This window comes from Lolium rigidum, chromosome 2 (genome assembly GCF_022539505.1).
Source record: "Lolium rigidum isolate FL_2022 chromosome 2, APGP_CSIRO_Lrig_0.1, whole genome shotgun sequence".
Classification (NCBI taxonomy): Eukaryota; Viridiplantae; Streptophyta; class Magnoliopsida; order Poales; family Poaceae; genus Lolium; species Lolium rigidum.
The window spans coordinates 283,281,903-283,303,365 of record NC_061509.1 but is presented as its reverse complement, the minus strand read 5'-3'; the positions used below and the strand labels follow the sequence as shown (position 1 = coordinate 283,303,365).

Sequence of the window (21,463 nt, the reverse complement as noted above, 5' to 3'; positions counted from 1 at the left end):
GATGTGTTGTTTGACTCCTCTCTTTGTCTCTTCCAATGCAGCGATGGATGCATAATGTGGTTTCTTCTCTGTATGGTGGTGACAGGCGTCACGTCACAATTGGGGAGGCGGGACTCTGATCTCGGTTTACCTGGACGACCTCACCATCCTGTGTAAGTAAGTACCGAGGAGTTTCTAAGATTTCCTTCAACCTTCTGCAAATAAAGTGGTTAACTGAACTTGCGTCGTTTTCCTAAGTGTCAAATGCTTACGCATAGTCGACCTGGATAGGTCGTGCTATTGCAATCTCATGGTGGTGAAAAATAGCTAGCACCATGTCATGTTCAAGGTCTGTGGCTTTTTCGTCTCTTGATGTACAACTCTGGATTTTTTCTCTCATTTTGGTGGAAATTTGGCAGTAAGGTTCAGGTTTGATCAGAAGCTGTTCCTTTTTCTTTTTAGGTCAACACGACACTTCCGAGGTAGTATTTCGACGAGCCAAACGTGAGCGTTGTCCCGCCGTTGAGTTTTTCATCCAGCTCTTATGCAGACAAACAGTACCTTGTGAGGTGAGCTACCCTTCGATAAATTCATCAATCTATGTCCATTTCTCATTTTGTAGGTGATAGAAGTTTGTTAGAAAGCCAATTTTCATATTTCATAGGGTTTGATCACAAGTCAATGCTGTATGATACACCTCAATCTTGCATCAAAATAGATAACTATTGTTCTATACTAAACTAATATGGTATATCCTTCTTTAGGTGGCTGGTAGTTTTTGTGAAGCGTCAAATGGAAAGATGTTCGAAGAAAACTTCTCCATGGTCCTAGATGTTGGTTTCCAACTACAACAACATAACCAAGGTAATGTGATACTGCACAGTCTTGTTGCCACAGTTAAATGTTCAGGTGCACATGGTCGAAGCTCTTTCAGAGATCATGGTGCCACTTCATTTCTTTTAATATTTAATGTTTAGAAGTTCTTGATAAAGTCAGATAGTACAGAAGAACAAAAGTTTGCACTTGCTGTTACACTTGAAATTATACTTCCATTGTAGCCAAGAAGCAGCAGAGCAGATGAAAAAGCCACAGACATCGTCTTCATGGTCATGTCATAGGCAATTCCTATTTCTTGATTTATTTGGAACTAAGCATTGTGCTACAGGTTTTATGTTTGTCTTAGCTTTATTGTCAAGGCAAGATACAAATTTTGCTACCAAACATATGTTAACTGATATCAGGTGAAGGATAGATAGATCACCTCTAGACTATCTACATATATCAGCAACACTTGCTTCTCATATTTCAAAATATTATTTGCATATTTCATTGGCCCCTTACTCAAGGATTAAATTTCTTCATAATTGTTGTGGATCATTTTGCCCTGCACTTGCCCTGCGCCCGAGGCTGGCATCCTTATTCTCCCTGTGTGCTGCCTCTCGAGGCAGCCGTCGACGCAGCTGGCAGCGCAGTGCTGATGTGTGTTTCTTATTGCTGTAGGTTCCTTTCGAGTGTACTTTGTGTGGCCGCCCGTCATCGGGACGGCCTACTTCTTCTGCATCTTCTCTGGTTCCATGCAGCCTCGTGGGCTTCAAGATGTCATTGTTTTGCCGGCTTCTCAAAATGGTGATCCTGTTGTTGGTGTACACGTTATTGGTGTAGGTTCCTTTCGAGTGCACTTTGTGTGGCCGCCCGTCAGCGGGACGGCCTACTTCTTCTGCATCTTCTCTGGTTCCATGCAGCCTCGTGGGCTTCAAGATGTCATTGTTTTGCCGGCTTCTCAAAATGGTGATCCTGTTGTTGGTACACGATGAAGACGAGACCGGCCTCCTGGTCGTGGGCGATGCTGGGGAAGACCACAATTGGCTGCCGTGTCTTGGTTTTCTGTTCCATTTGCGGCTACAATGTCTGCGTGTATGCCTGGTTCTCAGGCCGGTGGTGGTCATTGCCGTCCTCTTCTGCCCAGTTCTTTTCGAGCTCCAACTGTGTCTGCTGAGGTAGATGCTTTGAGGCGCCAAATTTGGTTGGCAAAGTGACTGATTATTGATACCTTCAATGGTACTGTTGCTGATTCCTTGCTGTTTTATTGTCAGTTATGAACATTTTTGATCCACAGTATATAAACATGTGGGTTCTGAATTGTGTAGTATGCTTATGCTTACATGGCTTTTTACCTTTTTGAATCACTAATACATATCACATGATTTTACTGGATGTAAATTTGTTAGTACGTTTTGTCTGTTTGTAAGATTGGAGATAGGTCGGTTATTAGTTCATATATATCCTAGCCAACTTTCTTTCGCCGTGAAGCTGTAGAGAAAACCCCTACGGCAGTTTAGTACTAAAAAAATCTCCCAGTTATTTACAGATAAAAAATGTGCCGTAAGTTACTTGTGTTATTGGTTTAAGGTATCCCTATTTTCGACATATATGTTTTAGTTTTTAGAAAGACAGCTTCGATTATGGTCCCTTCTTTTCTAGGGGTTATTGAATAAAACTGCAATAGGTGTAAATATTTAAAAGTGATTGTAACAGGGACATTCCACTGCCTGGAAAAGGGATTAACATGGATGGATATTATTTAGTTATTTTCTCAAATACATCTTTGTGGCTTTCCTGAATTTATGTACTATATGTCAACTCTGTCTGCTAAGACCTCATGGTGTTTGAGATGATTTTGTTCCAACCTGTAACTAGATTTACACATGCTAGCATACTGTAATCATACCATAGAATATAACAGATTTTATTTTGCCAAAATTAAATACTCTTTTTTTGGGCCTGAATGCAGGTTGAGAAATTGCAAGGAAGAAACAAAAAGTGTAGGCCCTCCCACAAAGTAAGCAGGAACGAAAAGTGGTGAAAATGCAAAGAGGTGGAGTTGAGCTGCAATGGTCCCATACCCTACACTTGCTGGATGATCACGAGAGAAAGATGGTTCTCTGTAAATTCCATACAGGTAGTTTTTGTACTTAACATAAAACATTTTTTTTTGGAAAATTTCCAATGCTTATTAGATGCCAGCTATATGTTATTGTGATTCATTCTAATCTTTCTTAGTATTATGCTAAACTTGAACAGCTGGTGGAATGTGTACCATGGGTGGTTGAGGTCGTTTTTAATCCAAGGCTGTCAGTTGTGTGCCAAATTTGATACATAAAAACCTTCGAACAACCACAAAGTTAGCTACTAAGTTGTGTACTTTGAATTCACGCTAATCATTTATCTTAGAGTTGAGATCTGGTTAATTGGTATTGTTAATACACACTGTATGTTATCTCGTGTTATTTATTCCTCTGTAGGGCTTCTCCCAAAATATTTTCATTCGCTAATGATTTCAGTGGCTCTAGAAAGATACATATATGAGATGTGTGTCCAAATAATTGACGTTAGTAATTAGATCACACACCTGGTTTGTTTTACTGCACCATCATATTATGGCCATGTATCAACCTTCCACAAGACGGTGCAAACAATGTTAATGCTTATTTGAACATTTTTCCCCAGAACAAATGGTTATTTTGGCAATATTAAGGAAGCCAGTAGCAGATATGGTTGATTGTTCCTTAAAAGAAAATGTGGCAGCTGCTATAAATAGGTACTTAGTACTCCCTCCTTGCCACAACGTAGTGCATATAAGATTTTTGAAAAGTCAAACGATATCAACTTTGACCCAAATATTTTGAGAAAATTATCTATATCTACCATACCAAATGTATACCATACGAAAATATACATCGTGAGGAATCTAATGGTATTGAGTTAATATTCTAGATATTGATATTTTGTTCTACATACTTGGTCAAACTTTATGTTCTTTGACTTTTAAGATTATTATGCACACTACATTTTGGAAAGGAGGGAGTACTCAGTATGATATTTAACTTAATGGTTTCTTAGGGAGATACTTAATCCCGTGGACTATCCCTGAAATAGAGAATGTATTCTGTTTTCGTGTATCATTTTGGATGACTTCGCAGCTGAATATTACAATACGTAAATTTTCAGATATCATGATTCTATATACATTTTATTTTTTCCATTAAGTTTGCAGCATAGCCTGCAACTATTATTGCGTACATCTTTTTCTTGAGATAGATATGAAGCATTCCAAATCAGTATCCAGACTGGCATCACATTGTCGATGTCCATTTGTTTGTGTAGGCCGCATCACGAATCGATGGACTAGCGATCGTGCGGGAGAGGTACAGAGAGACATACCCAAGTAACATCTAGGAGAGAAAGATCTCACTACATGTGATGGTTTCCTACAAATGACAGAATGTAGCCATGTAGAAATATTGCGAACCATTTGCAGGTGAACGATGGTTCGACCTTACCCATTACTTGCACAATTTCAGTGGAAAATTTGATTAGCATTCTGTAGGTTTACTACTGCAAAGTGAGATCCCTATTACTGTACACATGTCCACCTGTATATGAGCATATCTAACGCTTCATTCAAAATACTGCTTGATGTTCCTCCAAAATTATAAAGCTAACAATTCAATGGTAAGGAGAACAAGGGATTTAGCTGATTGTCCATACATACTGATATGTTACCCTTCACAAGTTTTGCATAATTGTTTTCAGAGGAGACGAATGCAACATTCCTTTTGTTGTTTTTGGAAAATTGGTCTCAGACTATTGTATGCAACCACCAGATAGAAGGATGAAGGCAACAGCTCAATCTCCAAGCTTTGATTTGGTCTCAAAAGCCCGCTGTCATGATCAGATCAACTCATTTGTGCCTTCCAAAAGATCACCACTGGAATCAGGTGATCTTCTCATGTATTTCTTTACATTTATGTTGTACTAAATATTAGCTTGGCCCAACATTGTTTTGTCGGCCATAATCAATACTGCATTGTGTGATAAAGTCCATTCTTGAGGTTTATGTATTGTTCTAAAGAACTGCTTTCTGCGACAGCAAATCGCTCACCAGTAAAACACGCACCACACATTGACCTTTTTTTAGCTTACCATTACAACAATCTTTATTTTCTTTACATAATTAAGTCCACAGATTATGCATTTTGATGTACTTAAGACAAAAAAACAACTCGCTATAATTAAAATTGTGTTCCGTCTTCTATAATGCAGATTATGCATTTTGACGTACATGAGACAAAAGCCAGCTCGCTGTAATTAAAATTGTGTTCCCTCTTCTATAATCGATGTACACCATAAAAAAAACTTTGTTTCTTTTGATGACTATGCCTGTGGCATGACTTGAAGATAAGTCCCGAACACTGAAGTTTCTAAATGATCAGCATTGCTTAGGGCAGGGAATAAAAAGGATATATGGATTTGGCCAACCATGAGAAAAACAGTGCCTGCCACCTATTTCCTTGCTCTTTCAATTCTCAAAAGATGAACGAGTTCCTTTAGTAACTAATACACCAATTCTTTGACTGTATTGCATTTAGAAGCTCTTTTTAAAGAAGGGTGAGTAGAGACCTCTAACTGCTACAAATAAGAAGCTAACACTTCCCAAATCATAACGTCATTTTTAAAGTAGCATGTTCTATTCTGCAGATGGAGGACACATTTGGAGAGAGAATTGTTCAAGAGGAAATGAATCCTTGCTGGCACTTGGGCAATCTGGCTCAAGCAGCTTCCAATGATATTGCTAAGAGCGTGCAAGCCATCATAATAACCAAGTTTGTAACAGTATGTAAGCTGCTCATAATAGTGCTAAGAGCGTGCAAGCCATCATAATAGTGTGTTTTAAGATGGTTGGTAATGAATATTTGTAATATGCTCCTCTTTCAATGGTTTAAACAAGAAAATATTTATCAATTCAAGTGCGTCCTTAAAATTATTACTACTATCATATTACACAGTTGGTGCGGCGTGCCGCCGCGCCCTTCCATGCTAGTTCATCTAATTCTGGATTCAAGAAAGGAACTTTGGATGACATTGCTTTATTTAATTGATCATCATGCGAATGCCAGCTGACTCAAACGAGAATTAACAATCTGTAAACCCTTACATTTACCCGATGATTTGTTCAGTTTGCTCACAGTGGTCAGCTATGAAGTTTCCATTGGACCAGAGATGACTTTAGCACCCAGTTCAAAAAAAAAAAAAAAAAAAAAAAAAAAGAGATGACTTTAGCAGATTCAATCTTGTTTTTGAGTAGAAGAGCACTTTGGAGATCACCCTGCCAATTAAATAGTGGAACAGAATGAGTCCGATCGATCAGATGGCAAACTCTCCCTTTTGTGAAGAATAATTCCAGCTACGGATGATCGATCACATCGCGAACCTGAGAACCGCCGTGAGTAGCACTGCCGCTGGTCCCATTCCACAAGAAGCAACCCCCGTGCCATCCGGTCCTGTTCCTCCGGCCGCGGCTGTTCTGTCGCCGGCGAGGTGACCGACCGTTGGCACGAAAATTTGATTTGCTCGTCGTAAACATGGAAACCTGCCGTGACAATCTGATCATCCAGCCCAACATTACCTCTCCTACTCTCTCTGCTGATTGACAGATCAAAAACTTCACAAAATTCTCTACATATCAATCAGCCGGTAAATCAATCAGTCGGTCTCCTTCCATTCTTATCGACATATATTTCCTTTCCTTAGTCACGTGGCCTACAGCCTCTATATATACGTCGTCGCATCGCATATACCCTCAACGTAAACCGATTTCTACCTCGATCTTCTCTCTCCATTGCTCGATCGTTCAGGCACGAGAATGGACAAAGCGGCAGAGAAGGGCGGCGGCGGGGAGGATGGAGGGAGGAGGAAGAAGCTGACGCAGGGGCGGAAGAAGATCCCCATGCAGCGCATCGAGGACGCCAACAGGCTGCAAGTCTGCTTCTCCAAGCGCCGCAAGGGCCTCGTCAAGAAGGCCTTCGAGCTCTCCGTGCTCTGCGGCGCGCAGGTGGGCCTCATCGTCTTCTCCCCGCCGGCAAGCCTTACACTTACGGCCACCGCTCCCTGGACGCCGTCCTCGACCGCCTCCGCGAACGCTCCTCCGCCTCCCGCCCCGCAGTCGACGCTGAGGAGGCCGCGGAAAAGGCGGCTCGCCAGACGGAGCTACGCAAGCTCCTCCGCCAGGAGGAGGAGCTGATGAAGGCCCGCGACGCTGAGCTGCGCAGGGGGGAGGAGCTCGAGGCAAAGATACGCGCTGCCGGCGTACGGATCGACGGCAACGTGGGGAGCTGGGAGCTTCCGGAGCTTCATGCCGCTCTTGGCGCGCTCGAGAGGGTCCAGGCGGAGGCCGCTGTGCGCGCGCACGAGATCTTCTCTCAGGACGCCATGATGCAACAGTGCACCGGCGGCGGCGGCAGCCTCCTCGGCTACCTCGGATCCGGTCCCTCCTACACGCCCAGTGGCAGCCATGAGGAGGCAGCCATGGACAACACGATGAAGCTGATGGGGGTCGGCGTCGGCAATAACCTCTTCGACTACCTTGGCCCCTTCGCCGCTGTTGATGGCACCGGCGGCCATGCGATGACCACGGACACCATGATGAGGTTGCCCGGTAGCCTCTTTCACTACAACGGCCCCGGCCCGTTCGTGATGACCCACGGCACTGACGAGGTCATCGTGGACACCACGATGAAGTTGATGGGCGGTAACGTCGGCCATGCGCTCGGACCGATGGTACCACCTCCGTTGCCGCCTCTTCCTCTGCCTTTCAACCACGGGTATGGCTACAACAACCTTAGCGCGGGCTATGGCTACAACGAAGAAGGAGATCACGGCCATGACCATGGCCATGGCGCCTTCTACGAGTATGGGACAACGTGCAACTTCTTTCCCTAAATTACGGTTTATTTGATTTGTTTCTATAATTTTGTCAAGTTATGTCGAAATTAGGTCAAGTTAGCTGTTTTTTAATCATAAGTTGCCTTCACTTAATGGTGAATGGTGAGTAATAAAGAAACTCTGTACAGAGTGCGAAGAACGCCTCTCGGGTCGCCCCCTCCAGGCGACCAGGGAGGCGAAACCCTAGTCGCGCCGCCGCCGCCTCCCCCAGCCATCCTCTTCCTCCTCGTCGCCCCTAGAGGCGCCGCCGGGCTAAGCCCGCGACGCCGGTGAAGGGGGCGGCGGGGATCTGGGCCCTCGCCCCCCGCGCGGAAGATCGGTGGAGGAACTCCGCGCTGGGTTCGCCGTGGCCGGTGGGGCTGCTCGGTGGCTCTTCCGTCGCCGTTGGCTGGCCTTGGGCCTAGCCGGAGGTAAGGGAGGGTGCTGCCGGCGGCGTCCTCGGAGGGGGCTCTGGACCTCAGGGCGGCGGCCCTGATCTGGTGGACGGCGCCGGCTCTGCGGCGAGCGGTGGCTGTGAGTGCTTGCCCTCCTCTCTGGTCGTGCGGACGGCGGAGGGGTGGCGGGCGTCTGGTGTGGCCGGGGAGCTGCCGCCAGCTCTGTGTGCCTGTCCCCGGAAGATCCCCCCTTTTCCGGCCGGTGAAACCTGCATCCCATGGCCAGATCTGCTTGCTCTGGTTTGCTGGATGGTGGCGGGAGGCTCGGGACCGGGGAAACCTGTGGCCGGCGGTGGCCACGACGCTGGCGACGCTCCTGGCGCCGTGTCCCTCCTTGGAGGCAGCGTTGAGATCCCTTGTTTCTTCCCCACCCTCACCCCTGCCCGGGGTGAAAACCCTTTTTCCTCGTGTGGGCGTTGGCGGCATTGCGATGGCGTTCCCTTCCCGGAGGCTTCGTCTGAGGATTGCAGGGGTGGTTGGCGGGTTCCGGTTGGTCGTGGTGGTGCTTGGCAGTGCGTTCTCTCCTTTGTCAACCTTGTGCTTGGCCAGGTTGATGCTCTTGTTTGCCGGTCTTCGTGGTGCGCCGGCGCCCAGCAGCTTGCGTCCTCCTCATGGTGGTGCCGAGGCGGCTGATGGCGCTCGTCGGGAGCTCTCTGTTGCGGTAGCCGACTTGCCCACTTCCATGCTCTTTGGGTGTTCTTACTCTGGTTTGCTCTTGGGAGAGCTTCTCTGTCTGCCGATGGCGGCGCTCTTCGGACCGGGGCGAGAGGGAAGGGTCCCTCTTCGGAGTCAGAGGCCATGAGTTGGACACTATTCACTCTTCTGGAAGCTGGCGTGCTCGTTCCTTCCGCTGATGGTGCTCCCTTCTAGCTATGTTTCTTCCTCTGGTGGCTGCTCGGGTAGACGATAGCCTTAGTGATCATAGCATCTGTGCTTTTCTCTTTGGTTTGTAAGCTGTGTATGCCTTGTTGCACTCTGTATCTGCCGTTTTGGCTTTATTAATTTAAAGCTGGGCCTTTGGCCTTATGTTTAAAAATGGTGAGTAATATAATTCTATCGCGCGTCTGGAAATTCAATTCGGCTCCTGGGTGCGTATGCTCCCTCTACCAACAAAACATATTTCGAAGTGTGGAAAAATTTTGACAAAAAATTCTACATGTACATCTTCATAATATATGTGTGTGCGTCAAGTTTCACGAAAAAATAATATTTGGTGTGGCCTATGTAAAAAAGAGAAAACTTATCCTGTGAAAAGCATTGTTTTCAGCACTGAATTTTGTCTTTTTTACACATGTCACATGATAAGTTCATTTTTTATGAAACGACTTTGTGAGCGCGTAGCACGTGAAGATGTACATGCGAATTTTTTGTTTCAATTTTTTTGAAATTTAAAATATATGTAAGATGCATTTCAAAATATAGGGAGCATATGGTCCCATGTTCCAAAACACCATTCCCGCGTCTGGAAATTCAATTCGGCTTAGTACTTAAGGATGAATGAAGTGGTTGCTACACTGCACATGTGTATATAATATATATCTTACTAATAAAGCATATAAATATGTTTACATTGAAAACTTGTGAAGTGTTTACTATGCTTTGTGTCATTCATTGTGTTTGCATGTTGATTTGAACTTAAGAAAGTCAGTACCACTTTATTCCATAATATAAGAGGTAGAGGGAATACATGATAAAAGAAAATAAAAGCATAGTTTGCTTGGTGTGTAAAACTTCAAAATGATTTCGGGTAAGCTTTCCGTTGGTTCTCAAGCCTAAGATTGGCTAATATCTACTCCCTCCGTCCGGATATAATTGACGCGAAGGAAAGCTAGCTATCTGAGGATGTATGCATGTGCGCGCGTCAATTAAAGACGACCCGAGGTAGTAGAAAATATAGACCTAATAATAACGAGAGGAATGCTTCTCTATTGTTCATCATGGTTTCGTCTGTCGGTCATCGTTTCATACATAGAGAGTTCATGGAAAGTATCTAGAGCTGATCCGATTCATTCTTATTTTGTGTTTCCAAGTGTTTAAATATGAGAGCGATGAACATCAAATCGATATAGAGCGATCCAAGCTTAAGATCAAAATAGATATCGAGCCTTCCAAGATGCGAGACATGTGAGCTAGCGATGAGGCTACAACGTGGTCACGCCGGAAACTCCAACATGGCAGGGATGACCAGCCAGCCTTCCAATATGTTAGGCACGCGAGTTGGCGATGAGGCTGCAACCCGATCACGCTGAAAATTTTAACACGTCGAGGAACACCGTCCAAGTACCCAAGAGCACCCAGTAGTCACCATCATGCCGTTGGCTCGGAGATGCCGTTGACCATATACATCTTTCGTCTCCCTACCGCATGCCGATACAGGCTTCTACTCATACCACATGGAGGAGCATTTGAGAGCACTTTTTCGATAAAGTGTGCTTTATTACTTCAAATATTTAAGCATTACACCCGGTCTATGCATAACTAGGATGCGCACAACCGTTCAAATCAAAACTAACAAAATGTAAAATAAAATGTGCAATGCAAGTTAGCCTAATAGAGACTACGTGCGCGCCTAAGACGATGGAGGATCAAACCGATGACCACGCTGCCCTCTCCGTGTCCTCCCACTATGTAGACACTTCCATAAGTAGGTCGCGATACTCCACACGCCATGGAGACGGCTTTGAACGGAGCACAGCTGTGCACCGGTAGGTAACCTGCATTAGATAAAAATATCGCTAAAAACCTTGTCATTTCTATATAGCCGTAGAGACCAAATAATGGTAAGTGTTCCCAACCTAATAACTATTTTAAACCTATGATCCATATCGTTTAGCTGGTTGAGCAACCATATATTAGCAACACTTTGTGATGAGTATAAGGTAAGACCTACTTAGATGCCTGGCCTAGAGAATTTACACTGGAAGAATAAGTGTTTGATAGTCTTATTATGAGTACAAGGTAAGACCTACTTAGATGCCTTGACCTAGAGAATATGCAGAAGTCATCTTTCTTTCAACAGTTTCAATTAGACTGCACAACAGCTCTTCTTAGGCATGGCAGTAATTCTTTTCGAGCACTAGTGGGATTCTTTGATTCCACTCCATGAAGCCACATACTCAACATGGTTAGCCAACGATTTTATCTCTCCATAGGAAAACTATTATACCAAATACACCCTATGTTTTCATTTTTTGCAATTTATTTTGTCTGTTTTGCAAGCTCTAACAAATAAATCATTTGTTCCCTAGGTCTAGCTGGGCTAATATTCTTTGAAATAATTCAGCTCATCCGCATTATTTTCAACATGTCTCAGATTTATTGGCCTATAGGCACCCTTTTTATCATAATAGTTTCAATCTGCTTGGTATCATGCACTCATTCCTTGTCAAAAAATAGTGCATATAAGATTTTTCAAAATTCGAACGATGTTAAGTTTGACCAAGTACACATCTAGAATATTTAATGTATACTATATGAAAATATGCATCATGGTGACATCAAGGAGCATTGGAGAGAACTTTTTTCGATAAAGGAAGTTTTATTATTTTAGATGTTTAATAATTAGACATGGCATCTGCATAATTAGTATACACTCGGATGTTCAAATCCAGACTAACAAAAATAAAATAAAAGGGAGAATGCTAGTTGCGCTCATAGAGATTGCATAGGCGCCTAAGGTGATGGAGGGTCACCACGTTGCCATCCATGTAGGAAAAAAATATACCCTGTCGTGTTCTTTAACTGTGTAGACACCTTCAGGTCGCGATACTCCACACTTCGTAGAGACGACCATGAACAGATTAAATGTCAACACCCGGATTTTTAAGTCCGGATGCCTATTATGTCATACATCGCAATCCCAGGAATATTGTTGTTGCGAGGCATAATAGTTAAGTATCACAGTCATCATTCATTACAACCCATAAAGTCTTACAAATTGGAATCACATGATCCATATTACACAAATAGTTGATCTAACGATCAACGAACTGGTCAACGAACAAACATAAGTTCATAGCGGAAGCGTAAGATACAAGGACTCTATAGTCCACAGGCCAACGCTTGACGTTAGCAGACTCCTAGTTGTTGTAGACTTCCTGCTGACCGTCCTCCTCGTACTGCTGCTCCTCTTCATAGTCTGGCCATTTGAATAGCCAGGGACACAGCCGTGAGTACTTGATGTACTCGCAAACTAATACTAGTGTAAGTGCTAACATTTCTAGTAAGGGGGTACTAAGCTCTAGTTTCTTTGCATAAGCTAGTTTTAGTTTACAAGTATTTACTAAAGACTTATTCATATACTAACTAACTCAAATGGGAACATCGGTGTCATTCCCACAACTCTGTTGTGTTTTCAATATAATCAAGTCACCATTCACCATTCATTTCAACCACATGATCAAATTCTAATACTGGAAACTGTATGGCCCTTCCAACCGTCCGTAACCGTGGACACGGCTATTCGAATAGATTTACACTCTGCAGAGGTTGCACACTTGTGCCACAACATTTGATTTCATCCGTCGGGATTTCCCCGAATCATCGTAACACGATACGCGGATCATCAACCATAACCTTTCATTTACTAACCCTAGTATGAGCACCTCTCCCCATGAGCTTGGCCTCCCAGTGATGACCAACTGTCATCCTGGGAACTGCACAGGGCTTGGCCGTACAATTCACCTTCAATTCACATCATTCACCAACAACGGAGGCAGCCTCGGCATAACCCCTATGATGTGTGTTCAGAGGGAACTCATACTAAGATACATAAACTTCTAGTTAAGCCCTTACCCATAATCAGGTATTGTGGGGGTACTCAATAATTGGAAAGGTATCGCATCCAAACCAATACTAGTTTTTAATCAAAAATCACCATCTTCTCTTGGTCATATTCACCTTCAAAAATCATTTCATTATTTCACCACACATGTTCCCATCTAGAGTAGTCATGTTTAGTTTAGCACTAGCATCTAAGAATGAGGGGTGCTAAGTACTTTGCTTTGCTTCTAGGCTAACTTTGATACTCTTGTATTAATCTAACATTAACCCTATTGGATTATGAATCAACAGTACAAAATAATAGTAAGTAAAGCTTGGAAATAAAAACTGGGAATTAGGCTCATAACATAAAGTAACTGGGTGGTGCTTGGCTCAGGATGAGCTAGCACTTTGCAAGAGTATTATCTTGCCTTGGTTGGGAAACTCGGTCAAAGTGGTCTTCTTCTCCTTGACAGTAGACCTCCTCCTCCTCCGGATAATCCTCGGTACTAGCGTCTAAAATACGAATACGGGGTACACAATCATCATACCAAACAATTTACTAGACTAGGCACACTCAAGGGTTACACACTTTAACTAACATCACATGTTATTATTTAGTTGAAGAATGAGTTCTTTTTATTATTTGAAGAAAAATGATTTCCTCTCATATTACTTTTAATTATTCAGAGATATAACTTCCTCTCATTATCTTATAAAGATTTAATTTCTCTCATGCATAATATGTGACCTAGGTTGAACAAGGTCAACCTCTTCACACTTAGCATTTTAAGAAAATGATTTAAATGAGGTGAGTACCTCATACCATTTAATAATACTACACATGCTTTAAATCTCCAAGTAATTCATATAAGAGTGTTTGGGTCCAGGGGTCCAAACATCTCATGAACACATTTGGGACAAGATTTAAATGAAGTATGACACCTCATATGATTTGCATAATATTTTAGGACAATATCACTTAGGGAAAATAGCCATATTGTCCACTACTTAAACTAGGGCATGATCATGCAAGGTGACCACACCATTTTATTGCATAATCAATTAGTGTAAGTAATATGTGAACTACCAGAGTTGGAACTAACTTAATATCTATTTTATTTGATTTTTAATAATTAATTGAGTAGGGAAAAGTCCCTGCCTTGTTATTTTTGTCGAATTAATTCTACAACGAATCTGGTCATGAGACCAGTGGCATATTGTAGATAATTTTAATAGCTTTCCAAATATATAAAATTTATTGAATTTGGCCAAGCCAAACAATTTCTATGCAATTTCAAAGTTGGGTCCAGTGGGGTAATTCAACTAAATTATTTAAATGAAATTTGAATAAAAAGGGCCGGCGGGAAAAGCTAACGGGCCAAACGAATTAAAAAGGGCCCAAGCCAGCCCACCACGGTCCACCGACGCGTGGGCTGCCCGACAGGGGTGGGGCTGGCCTCGTCAGCGGCTCACCGCACCCGAATCGGTACGGGGCGATGTGGGACGCACGATTAGATCGTGATCCGACGGACCACGTCCATCGTCGTCGACGAGGAGAAGAGCTCGCCGGCGCGGCTCGGGTAGGGGGTCGGAGGGTCACCTGGGCTCCGGCGAGGGGTTGGCAATATGCTCGACGAAGGTGTAGACGACGGCGGTCCTCCTGGTAGCAGCGGCTCGTCTCCGGGGTGGCTCCAATCGACGACGAGCTTCCGCGGCGGCGCTCGGCGCGGAGGTGGCGATTGGCGAGCTACGGTGGCTAATGTCGACGGTGGAGTGGCTCAGGCGGTCGAGGGAGAAGAGGGGAAGGTGCTGGTGTGCTCGGATCGTCAAATGGGCGTCTCCTTTTATAGGCCAGCGAGTGGCCGTGGGTGCTGCGGCGATGGCGACATGGGCGCGGCGTCTCCGGTGGTCTAGCGAGCTAGGCGGCGACGCGGCGCTGTTCAGCGTGTCGTGGCGGTCCTCTGGGCGTCAACGGCGACGCTGGGCGGTGCCTAACTTTGTCGGGCGCGTGCGAGCATCTGCGCGGCAGTGGCGGGATTTCTTCGTCGTCTCCGGCGGCGGCGAGCACGGGTTGGGGCTGGGCGCGTGTCTGGCGGCGTCGTGGTGGCGTGTGCGTGCTCAACGGCTAGGCAGGGGGCCAGGGCGTGCTCAGGGTGGTGGCGCGGCACGTGGCCAGGGTGTGTCCGCGTCGGGCACACGCGCGACGCGAGCGGCGTCCAGGGCGCCAGGGACGCGTGCTTGTCTGGCCGGTGTCGAGCTCCTCCTCGACAATGGCCGGTGCTAGAGGGTCCAGTGAGGTGAGGTGGAGGGCAAGGGCATGGTGGCCATGGTTGGGGGTGAAGGAGAGAGGAGGTGGTGCGGCATGGCCGGCATGTGGCCGGCATGGCCATGCCATGCTTGCAATGCCTCTCCTCCTAGGGTTTTTATGTTGGTGTTTGTGAGAGAGGGGACCAGGGGAACCAGTAGGTTAGGTTTGGGTAGATTAGGTTGAGGTAGATCACTATTTGCAATAGTTGCAAATAGTGCCCAAATTTGTAAAATGCAAAAATAACCAAATTCGAAAATATTCAAATGGTGAAAGTTTTTGAATTGTGAGTGTTGATATAAGTTGTACATGACCAGAGAGGTTTTGAGGTGATGGTGGAATTTTTAAATTCCAAGAACTCTCAAAAATGCTAAGTGTGAAGTTGTTGATTTTAATAAAATGTTGCCACTTTGGGTGAGCATAGTTATGGATCTATAAATAATTTGGCATGGTGGTTTTTACAAAAAGTGTTCATCTTGATGTTGTCTTGGATGACATGCAAAGAGTGGAAAGATTTTAGTTTGAGAATTTTGAAATACAGGGGCTCAAAGTGGTGACCAGATTATAATGGGCAGATTTGACCATTATTCTATGTGACCTCAATTTTTATTTGAATTTGATTTAATGGGTGTTTCTATGATTCACAAAGTTGTAATATGAGTTTAGTAATGTATTTCAACTAATGGTGAAGATCAATTTGGTCTAGGGTCAAGATTTATAAAAATGGCATAATGTCTATGTGAGGGTTTTAGGGTTTTAGCAATTGATTTTATTTTATTTTATTTTCTTTGTGATCTTCACTGGATCACATTAGGGTTTTTAGGGTTTAGCATATGCACCAGGTAACAAGTATCATGGCATATCACTCAAATGCACAAGTCCTATGCATGGTACTATATGTAAGAAAAAGTTTTTGTTGGTTTGAAATTTTACTTTCTGGAATTCTTCTAATTTTCTTTTATTGAACTTTGGGGTGTTACAAACCCTTCCCCCTTACAAAAGATCTCGTCCCGAGATCTAAAAGAAAATTAGGTACTAAAGAGATCTGGGTATTCTTTCTTCATGTCTTCCTCCCGCTCCCAAGTGGCTTCATCTTCGGTATGGTTGCTCCACTGTATCTTCAGAAACTTGATACTTCGGGTGCGGGTGGTTCTGTAGGCTTCCTCCAGGATGCGGATAGGCACTTCGCGGTATGTCAAGTCAGTGTTGATATCTACCGATCGGTGATCGATGTTCTTGAATACCTCCGTCTTCTCGGGGACTTCAAGGCACTTCCGGAGGAGTGAGATGTGGAACACGTTGTGCACAGCTGCCATTTCTTCAGGGAGTTCCAGTTGATAAGACACTTCGCCTCGGCGACTCAGAACTTTAAAAGGTCCGACATATCGGGGTGCGAGCTTTCCTTTCAGCTGGAATCTCTGCATTCCCTTGAGGGGTGACACCTTGAGATAGACGAAGTCTCCGATCTCAAAGGTCATCTCTCGGCGTCTCTTGTCGGCGTAGCTCTTCTCGTCTTGGACTGCGCCTGTCTTGAGGTACTCGCGGATCTTGTGCACCTTCTCTTCCGCTTCTCGCAGAACATCCGGGCCGAAGACTTGGCTTTCTCCTACTTCCGACCAGCTCAGGGGGTACGGCATTTCCTTCCGTACGGTGGCTTCAAAGGGGGCCATCCGTAAGCCGGCTTGGTAACTGTTGTTGTAAGAGAATTCTGCATAAGGCAGACAATCTTCCCACTTGGATCCATACTCCAGTACACAGGCTCTCAACATATCTTCCAGTATCTGGTTGACTCTTTCCGTCTGTCCGTCAGTTTGCGGGTGATAGGCGGTGCTGAAATTTAGCCGGGTTCCTAGTCCTTCATGCACTTTCTGCCAGAATCTTGAGGTGAACTGTGATCCTCTATCTGACACAATTGACTTAGGGGTTCCATGCAGGGCTACTATCCTTGAGATGTATAACTCAGCTAACTTTGGGCCTTGGTAGGTGGTCTTGACAGGGATGAAGTGTGCAACCTTGGTCAACCTATCAATGACAACCCAAATGGAGTCATTTCCTCTGCTAGATTTGGGCAATCCCGTGATAAAGTCCATCCCCACAGAATCCCATTTCCACTCAGGAATCTGTAGGGGTTGCAACAGTCCTGCGGGTCGTTGATGTTCTGCTTTGACTCGCTGACAGATGTCACACTTGGCGATGTAGCTTCCAATTTCTCTCTTCATTCCATGCCACCAGAATTGTTCCTTCAAATCCTGGTACATCTTGGTACCGCCGGGGTGAATGGAATACAGGGTGTCGTGAGCTTCCTTCAGTATGACTTGCTTCAATTCTGAATCTGACGGTACACACAGGCGACCGTTGTACCAAAGTACTCCTTCTTCATCGATGGTGAATCCTGGTGCCTTTCCCGCAGCCTATCCGACTCTTGATTCCGTCAATACTGGCATTTCCCTTCTGGGCTTCTTTAATCTGTCCTACCAAAGTAGGCTGCAGTTCTATGCTGGCTAGGTATCCTTCACTAACGAGCTCCATTCTGAAGTGCTCAAACTCTTGGTGCAGGCTAGGCTGTTCCTTTGCTATCATGGAGTTTAACTGACAAGGCAGTCTACTCGGGGCATCTCGCTACTACATTGGCCTTGCCGGGGTGATAGTGGATCTCCATATCATAATCCTTGATTAACTCTAACCATCTCGCGTTGCCTCATGTTCAGCTCCTTCGGGTGAAGATATACTTCAGGCTCTTGTGATCAGAATAGATTTCGCATCGATTACCCATGAGGTAATGACGCCAAACTTTCAAGGCTAACACTACGGCTGCGAGTTCGAGGTCATGGGTTGGGTAGTTCTGCTCATGCTGTTTCAGTTGCCGGGACAGGTATGATATCACTTTGCCTCCTTGCATCAACACACATCCAAGACCAATCTTGGACGCATCACAGTAGACATCAAATGGCTTGGTGATATCCGGCATGATTAATATTGGGGCTGTGGTCAATCTGTTCTTGAGCTGTTGGAAACTTTCTTCACACTTGGCAGTCCATTCAAACTTCTTGTCCTTCTTCAGCAGTTGAGTCATAGGTCGGGCTATGCTGGAAAATCCTTCAACGAATCGGCGGTAATATCCCGCTAATCCGAGAAATGCGCGGACCTCGGTCTGAGTGGTTGGGGCTTTCCATTCTGTGACAGTCTTGATCTTGGCGGGATCTACAGCAATTCCTCCTGCGGACAAGATATGTCCCAGGAATCCTACCTCCTTCAACCAAAACTCACACTTACTGAACTTGGCATATAACTTGTGCTGCCTCAGGGTTTCTAGGATTATCTCCAAGTGTTGCTCATGTTCCTCTTCAGTTTTAGAGTAGATAAGAATGTCATCGATGAAAACAACGACAAACTTGTCCAAAAAGTTCATGAAGACCTTGTTCATGAGGTTCATGAAATAGGCGGGGGCATTGGTTAATCCAAATGACATGACATTGTACTCATACAATCCATATCTGGTGGTGAAGGCAGTCTTTGGGATATCCGTTGCACGGATCTTCAGTTGATGGTAGCCAGTCCTAAGGTCAATCTTGGAGAATACTGTGGCACCGGCTAGCTGGTCAAACAGATCTTCTATTTTTGGCAAGGGATATTTGTTTTTGATAGTGACATCGTTAAGTTTACGATAATCCGTACATAACCGATTGGCACCATCTTTCTTATCCACAAATAAAACTGGTGATCTCCAAGGTGACGAACTTGGTCGAATCAGACCCTTGTGCAACATATCATCCAGTTGCTTCTTCAGTTCTCTCAATTCTGCCGGGTTCATACTATAGGCTCTTCGGGCTATCGGTCCTGTTCCAGAATTAACTCGATGATAAACTCGATATCCCGATCCGGGGGCATACCGGGTAGATCATCCGGAAACACATCAGCGTATCGACAAACGACCCCGATCCGATCCGGAGTTGGTTTGGCTACTCCTTGGTTGCAAGTGAAATTTCGGGGAGTTTTTCGTACACATGTTCTAGTGTTATCCCGGTGCTACTAGTCATGGTGATGGCCTTCCTGGCGCAGTCTATCAATCCATGATGTTTCGCCATCCAATCCATTCCTAGTACTACTTCCAATCCTTTTGTTCCCAGAACAATTAAATTTGCAAAAAACATTATTTCTTGAATTTCGATGGGTACTTCTTTGCAAAATTTTCTAGCTTTAGTTGTTGATCCAGGTATTTGAACTATCATGACATGTTTCAAGCTGATTGGTTGAATCTTACTAGTGCTCACAAAATCTTCGGTAACAAATGAATGTGATGCTCCAGAGTCAAACAACACTCTTGCTGGTATTGAGTTAACAGAGAACATACCCAGCACCACATCTCGGGGCTTCCCGGGCTTCCTCGGCGTTCATGTGGTAGAGGCGACCTCCGCGGTTGTGCGGGTTGTTGGGGGCGAACTTCTTGCCGGTGGAGACACGGCGTTGCTCGCCGAGCAGGTGCGGCGGTGTTGCCGGCGAGCTTGGCCAGCCTTTTGGGGCACTCATTGGAGAAGTGTCCCACCACTCCACATTCATAGCAGGTGATTGTGGTCTTGTCCTTGGTTCCAACCGGAATAGCATTGCTTCCGGTCCTTGGTGCCGTGTTGGTGTTGTTGTTGTTGGTGTTGGGGGCTCGCGGCGGAGCACGGTTGAAGTTGCTGTTGTGGTGCACATAGGAGTTGGGGTTGTTGCTGTTCTGGTGGGGGCCTCCTGGCCTTGGGTTTCCTCCGCTCCGGTTCTGAAATCCGGGGCGCGACACTTGGTTCTGGGGCTTGTTGTTTCTGGGGGCGAATCCACTGCTTGAGCTAGGGCGGTATCTCGGGGCATTGCTGGGCCCACTCTGATTCATCATGCGGCGCTTGCGGTTTTCATTGGCCTGATGCAACTTGCCTTCCATTTGGATGGAAGAATCCACCAAGGCTTCAAGGTCAGCAAAGGGAATGTTGACCAAGCATCGTCCGCATCTCGTCGTGCGGCCGTTCAGAATCTCTCCTTCCGTTTCTCATTGGTGTCGGCTTCATCGGGGCGTACCTTGACAGTGGTGAGGAACCCGTCGCGGTATTCTACCACCGACATCCGGCCTTGCTTCAGCTTCCCGGAATTCATCCCTCATCTTCTTGATCAAACCCGGTGGTACATGGTACTTGCTAAACTTGAGCTTAAAGTCAGCCCAAGTCATCATCCGTCCGGCATTTAATGCACGGGCGCTTGTCCACCAAGCTCTTGCTGGTCCCGCTAAGTAGTGCGTAGCAAACAAGCACTTTCTCATTCTCATCTACCCCAGCCTACTTCCAGAGTTATTTTCCATGGTTTGCAGCCAATCATCTCGCATCTAAGGGTTCTTCGGCCTTGCTGAAAACAGGTGGGTTGGTGTTTTGGAAATTCTTGAGTTTGGATCCCGGATGGTCATGGTGTCCATGGCCCCGCTCGGTTGTTGGCTAGTTGCTGCAGATGTCTGCGAGGCTGGCTTGACGTTCGGCTCGGTCTCGTCTCCCCGTCTCGCCATCGTGGTCTGCAGCAGTTGCATCATCGCATCTGAGTTCGCGTTGCGGTGAGCCATCTGAACAGGTAGATAGATCATGAGATAAGAGGGAATTTTCTATGGCTTATCTTTGGGTAACTTTTAAACTTTAAAGACTTGTGATGATGCATATAACACACAAACATTCATCCATTCATAGCAAGCATCACAGATTACAAGCTAACACACTAAGGGTTTTAAGAACCCTTCTTCTTCCTTCTACGATACAAGGGACCGGATACATACTCATACCCAGGGTTTTAAGAACCCTTCATGCTACGATACAAAGGACGGGGTACAAGCCATTCCTACACATGTGATCTAGTGCAACTACTCCTCATCTTCATCCACATCAATGGGAATGATCCCATCCTCCTCAGACTCCAGAAAGGCGTAGTCCTCCTCATCGCTGAACTCATCATCCTCAAAGTCGTTGTCGTCACTCGGAAGTCATCACCTCCCCGAATATCCTCTCCATCCTCCTCCAGTCTCCCGGATCCGGTCCTGCTGGGTACGAACAGTCACCTCCAAAGTGCGGATCTTCTCGCGAAGGCGGCGGATAGTGGCATCCTTCTTGGCGCGCTGCAGGCGGAGTAACTTGCGGTCCTTGGCGAGCATCCGGATAGCTTCGGCATGGTGAGCCATGATGGCGTGTAA

At 45.4% G+C, this 21,463-nt stretch overlaps 1 long non-coding RNA gene and 1 pseudogene across 4 annotated transcripts; both read left to right on the top strand.

Moving 5' to 3' along the window:
* Positions 1–1,645: 1,645 nt before the first annotated feature.
* On the top strand, positions 1,646–5,589 carry LOC124693567. Of its 4 annotated transcripts, none has more exons than XR_007000078.1 (4): positions 1,646–2,037; positions 2,771–2,938; positions 4,144–4,757; positions 5,518–5,589. It is a non-coding gene; the product is annotated as an uncharacterized LOC124693567 (long non-coding RNA). The 4 variants fall into 4 exon arrangements; XR_007000079.1 differs by lacking the exon at positions 5,518–5,589 and adding an exon at positions 5,253–5,325; XR_007000080.1 differs by lacking the exon at positions 5,518–5,589 and adding an exon at positions 5,083–5,237.
* A 1,093-nt stretch (positions 5,590–6,682) lies between these two features.
* LOC124691058 lies at positions 6,683–7,758 on the top strand (annotated as a pseudogene).
* The last annotated feature ends 13,705 nt before the right edge of the window (positions 7,759–21,463 follow it).